At 40.8% G+C, this 5,157-nt stretch overlaps 1 protein-coding gene across 1 annotated transcript in view; it reads left to right on the top strand.

Annotated features, from left to right (window-relative positions):
* Nucleotides 1-4,908: 4,908 nt before the first annotated feature.
* LOC106808345 (pantothenate kinase 3-like) overlaps nucleotides 4,909-5,157 on the top strand; it is a 15,683-nt gene continuing 15,434 nt past the window's right edge. Inside the window, exon 1 of the mRNA XM_014811032.1 lies at nucleotides 4,909-4,985. The gene's annotated coding sequence lies outside the window, so the exon portion shown is untranslated. The remainder of the gene's footprint in view (nucleotides 4,986-5,157) is intronic.

Raw genomic sequence — 5,157 nt, 5'->3', positions numbered from 1 at the left:
TCCCGAGCCAAACTAGAACATCTCAATCCAATCGTAAGCCTTTAAATCACGCTCGGGTCGGATAGTGTGCGGCTAGCATTATCATACCACACGTATTATTGTATATCTATGTATCATAGATAACAACTATACATCATCTCTTCAGCATAATATAATTATATTGTACACGTGCATCTCATAGTCACTGGGTTCTGAAGATGATCGGTTTTGAAATTGTGCACTTAAGCCAGTTGTTCGGAACTTGAAACTCGATCAAAAGATGTGTGATGTAGTTTGTATGCATAGGGCATAGTTCATATGTTTTCATATATTTGCAATAAACAGTTTCCCTAGCCTCGATGATTCCCCTTTTATTTCCACATGGTAAAATTCACTAATCAATCTACCAGTGCTCTCAAACACCAACTGCAATGCTTCCCTTTATCTCCATTTTGTTTCCTCTCTTGCCCTCCCCTCCTCTCTCTCTCTCGCTCTCTCTCTCTCTCTCTCTCTCTCTCTCTCTCTCTCTCTCTCTCTCTCTCTCTCTCTCTCTCTCTCTCTCTCTCTCTCTCTTCTTCTCTTCTCTCTCTCTCTCTCTCTCTCTCTCTCTCTCTCTCTCTCTCTCTCTCTCACTCTACGCTACGCTGTCCATCACCAACGCACGCGTTGTTAATTTGTTGCGGAGAGTGTCGCGCCGTCGATATTGTCGTCGATAAAGTTTTCAAAGCAAGTTCTTTAGCAGAAAGCAAGACACGTCTGTATGAAGCGGCAGAGTAGAAATCCGTCGATCTATTGTTGAGAAATCGTTGCGGTGGTGTTGATGACAGATGCGGCCCCCTTGTTGCACACATCATCCCATTAACTTTAAGCTTTTTATCTTCCCCTTGTTTGATGTGAATTGTGCGGTGTGTGGTGGAGCAATTTGTTGTGGGCGCTGCTGTGGCGAGAAATGCACCGCGCAGATAGCAGCAGAGATATAGTCACTATTTAAAGTCTTTAATGGAGCCACGATTGCAGCTTATATTTACGTTCTGGTGTAGCGGAAAGGGGGGTCGATGTAATAATGAAGTACGCTGATTGTCCATTCGTTTTCCTTAAATTAAACTCTAGATTATATATGTGATCGTGAGTGTTATACACGACGTGTGTGTGCCCGCTCTACATGTTTCCCACTTTATCCATGCGTTTTTGTGCGGTTACCTATAATAGCGTGAAGGCAAAAACCACGAATCAGATGTGTGTGTGTGTGTGTGTGTGTGTGTGTGTGTGTGTGTGCGTGCGTGCGTGCGTGCGTGCGTGCGTGCGTGCGTGCGTGCGCGTGGATGTGCGCGTGTGAGGGGTTGTGCATGGGTGCGTGTGTGTGTGTGTGTGTGTATTTGCGTGCGTGCGTGAGTACGCCCGCGCGTATTTCATGGATGCATCCGTGTACACGCTTGTCGGTATTGTTAAAGACGGTTGTAATATTAAAGCGAGTCGAAATTTGGTAGTAGTACTGAATTAGACATTAGTAATAATTATTTGATCCACGATTTGTAAAGTGGCGTAATGATTATTGCATTTATTATGTAAACAGTTGTAGATTGTAAGGTACCATATTTAGGCCAAAACAAAATATAGGTGTGGGTACGGTTTTCCGACCGACCCTATTTATTCCCAGCGACCCTAAAGATTTTATTGTCAATTTTCTTTAGAGCCAAAAAAAAATCAAAAATCAAAAAAGTATGAATTGGACAGTTCCTGCTTCAAAAGGCACAACGCACATCCTTCGGACATGGTTCGTAAATAAAATATTTCAAGAAAATAAAATGTTTCTCTTACCTACCTACCCTATTTTTTTCGGCATGTAACGGTAACCACACATATATTTTGTTTTGGCCTTATGGGGTTTTGTAAGCGTGTACGGTAAGTACTAAGCTGGCGAAACAATGTAATATTTATACAACAACAATATATTATATACATGCATATATGTTCACGTTTTCACATCAATGCCTAACATACACACGATTTATAAAGACGAAAGGTCAGAAATAGGCTTTGTTCTTAGTACTTTAGTATGATTCTTATAACGCAAAGATAACCTATCTAATTCTAGACGTGTTGTGTACTAATAATTGCAACAAAGAATATTTATCAAACTTTGTGTCATAACCCAGTGGATTTGACGGAAGTGAAAAATTAGTGGATTGAACGTGCGTGTGTGTATATATATATGTGTGTAGTACACCCGTGAAAGAGCGACGTGAAAGTGTCAGTACGTTGATGCGCATTTTATAGATAATTATCATATACTGTCGTGGGTTGTATATTTTCATAACAACACCACTGGTGTTGGCTGTTGCGTTATGAGCAAGAAACAGAATTGGGATTTGGTCGTCATTGCACGGGGGTAGCTAAGAGATCGCGGACTACGGAACTGGCCTATGCTTCGGTTCTATACTGTGGGAAAACGTACTATGAAATATCGGTGGCAATTTAATGTACTTTCGTTTTCTTTAATAAAAGGTTTGATAAGGTGCGTCTGGTCTTCTAGTTTGAGTCACATAGTATATAAGCCGTTATCAATCGGTCGTGAAACATTGCTGTGCTCTCACGTTTCTTGTCCGTTTCCCGGATGTGTTTCACTCGTATCTGAGCTCTTTACGTGTTTGTGTGTGTTAATCTAAGAACGCTCAAGTGTAGTTGCAAGCGTTTGAATCAAGATAATGCAACAGAAGTAATGCGAAAAATAAAACAACATTTAAATCTTAGCCGCGCACAATAGCTGCCCACCGTCATTACGTTATGAATGAAATTCGTGCTGGACAGGTGTCCCGATCTTTCCACGGTTCGTGCACGCACGCGCACCCGTTCGCGTGACATGGTATATCTAATTATTTATTTACTCAGTAAAATCTGTTTACTGATGCAATCTCCCCAGTCGCGGTTTTATGCGGTGCGAGATTTTATAGAGGTTCCGTAATTGCTCATTCGACCATTACTCAATCGATGTTAGGAGTAACACAATAACTTACATATTGATGATTAAATAAACTAACTTGGAAAAGCAATTATTATAAAACGCAATGACCTAATTAATAATAAGCTATTATCTTACTCGTGTTGAATATCAATGGGTAGAATCTCCGTCGGCGGTGCATATGTTATCGCTGCTACATTTATGCTCGGCCCCCTACGTGTATATGATATCAGGACTAGATACAAGGGGAAATAAATAATAAGAAGAATAACAGTAATTGTTATCATTATTATATACTAGTACATGAAAACCTTTGACATGCTGTCATGTTAGGACAATAGATAAGCAATATATTGAGGACTTGGTGACAGACCTCTAAGTCTGTTCAAGGTGTAGTCGATAACATTGTTGCTCCATCTACCGGGAGAAATAATTTATAACCACGAATTGTCATCAGTAGAGAAACCAAAATACAGAATACACTACAGGCAACCGTCGATTTCTATATGACCTTGATTTACACGGTATTGAAATAACGCGATCGTGGAATTGTCACACTTTTTATCATAATTTCATACCTTTTATAATACGACGTAAAAATTTTCGTTTTTATCATCTTCATCGATCGAAATTTTTATTTTGCGCCCGCATCAAGGTCCTGGATCAGATGAATGGAAAACATTTTCCCATAACGTAACAAGACGTACTTAAATTTGCCAAATATAGGACATCAGGATCAGATTAGTTAAATTTTGGGACTTCTAATTGCTTTCTGTGCTGTTGTTCATCTTCCTCCTACGCCTCCTTCTCCTCCTCCCCTCATCCTCCTCCTCCCCCTCCTCTTCCACATCCTTCTCATTCACTAATTCCTCCTCCCCCTTCTTCTACCCGCTTCTTCTCTTCTTCTTCTTCTTCTTCTTCTTCTTCTTCTTCTTCTTCTTCTTCTTCTTCTTCTTCTTCTTCTTCTTTTTTTTCTTCTTCTCCTTTTGCACTTTGGGAGATGACTCAATTGGCAAAGAGGTTCGATCTTTCCTGCAGCTTCACTTATACAATTATTCAAAATATATGTTCTAAACAGAAATGTACGGTATAAAAAAACATATGCCATTGCAATACGCAATAATTGTCAACGCAAAGCTTTCAGCGAAACGTGACGGCCTATATCGGAATATATCAGCAGTGCATCAATTTTAATAATATCAGGGGCTTAGCCAGGGGTGATTCCAGGCATTCCGGAATACCCCCTGGTTTGTATCAAAATAGCACATATCTGATACAGTATGTATATAAAAGCATGAAACGAAAATTTTAACGAAGTTTTATTAGTAGATAGTATAGGTTTGGAATCCCCCCTCTTGGTTTGGAATCCGGCCCCCTCTTGGAAAGGCTGGCTACGCCACTAAATATAGCTACCATTTCGTTTCCTGCTCGTGATTAGGCAGGAAGAAGCAATGCTGCGCAGCACTTTACAATTCAGAAAGAACAACGAGAAAAAACGGGTGAGAGGAGGATCGAGGTGGCGGAGGAAGAGAGAGGGATCAAGAAAGAAGCTGATGATGCTAAATTAATTAATGATGAAGAGGGAGGGGGAGAAAATGGAAGAGGGTGAGGTGGTGTCGTAGGAGGAGGGGGAGGTGGTGGTGTCGTCGGAGGAGGGGGAGGTAGTGGTGGCGTAGGAGGGGGAGGTGGTGGTGGAATAGGATAAGACGAACGGCACGAATAAGACATAAGAATATAGAGAATAGGAAGCGGAAAAGAAAGGATAGCGGTGGGTGAGGAAAGAAGGGGGAGTATGGGAAGAAGGATGAGAGGAGGAAAATGGGGAGGGGTGAGGAGAAGGGAGATGAGGAGGAGGAGAATGAAGAGAAGAAGAGAGAGACGAAACACGGCATTTTTAAATTACTGACAGTAGTAGATGGCGCTGCTAACTGAGACGTTCTGCTATCACAATCGGCACAGGCATGCCTTGCGATATTGACAAAATAACGTTGCTGTTTACAAAATAACCTAATATAGTTGCAGTATACCTGATGCGACAAGATTCCAGGTATTTGTAGTTACCACTAGTAGCAATATCAGTTTCTAACAATAACATGTACTCATCATGTAGGAAATGCAATTGAACCACTGTAAAACAGCCTACGTTATTCGAGCGGAACCAAACGGCGGCAAATGAAATGTATAAATTATAATTATAAACTTATAAAAATATAATGTAA

This window comes from Priapulus caudatus, unplaced genomic scaffold (genome assembly GCF_000485595.1).
Source record: "Priapulus caudatus unplaced genomic scaffold, Priapulus_caudatus-5.0.1 Scaffold269, whole genome shotgun sequence".
NCBI lineage: Eukaryota > Metazoa > Priapulida > Priapulimorpha > Priapulimorphida > Priapulidae > Priapulus > Priapulus caudatus.
The sequence above is the reverse complement of the archived record's forward strand: the minus strand, read 5'-3'. Positions and strand labels throughout refer to the sequence as shown.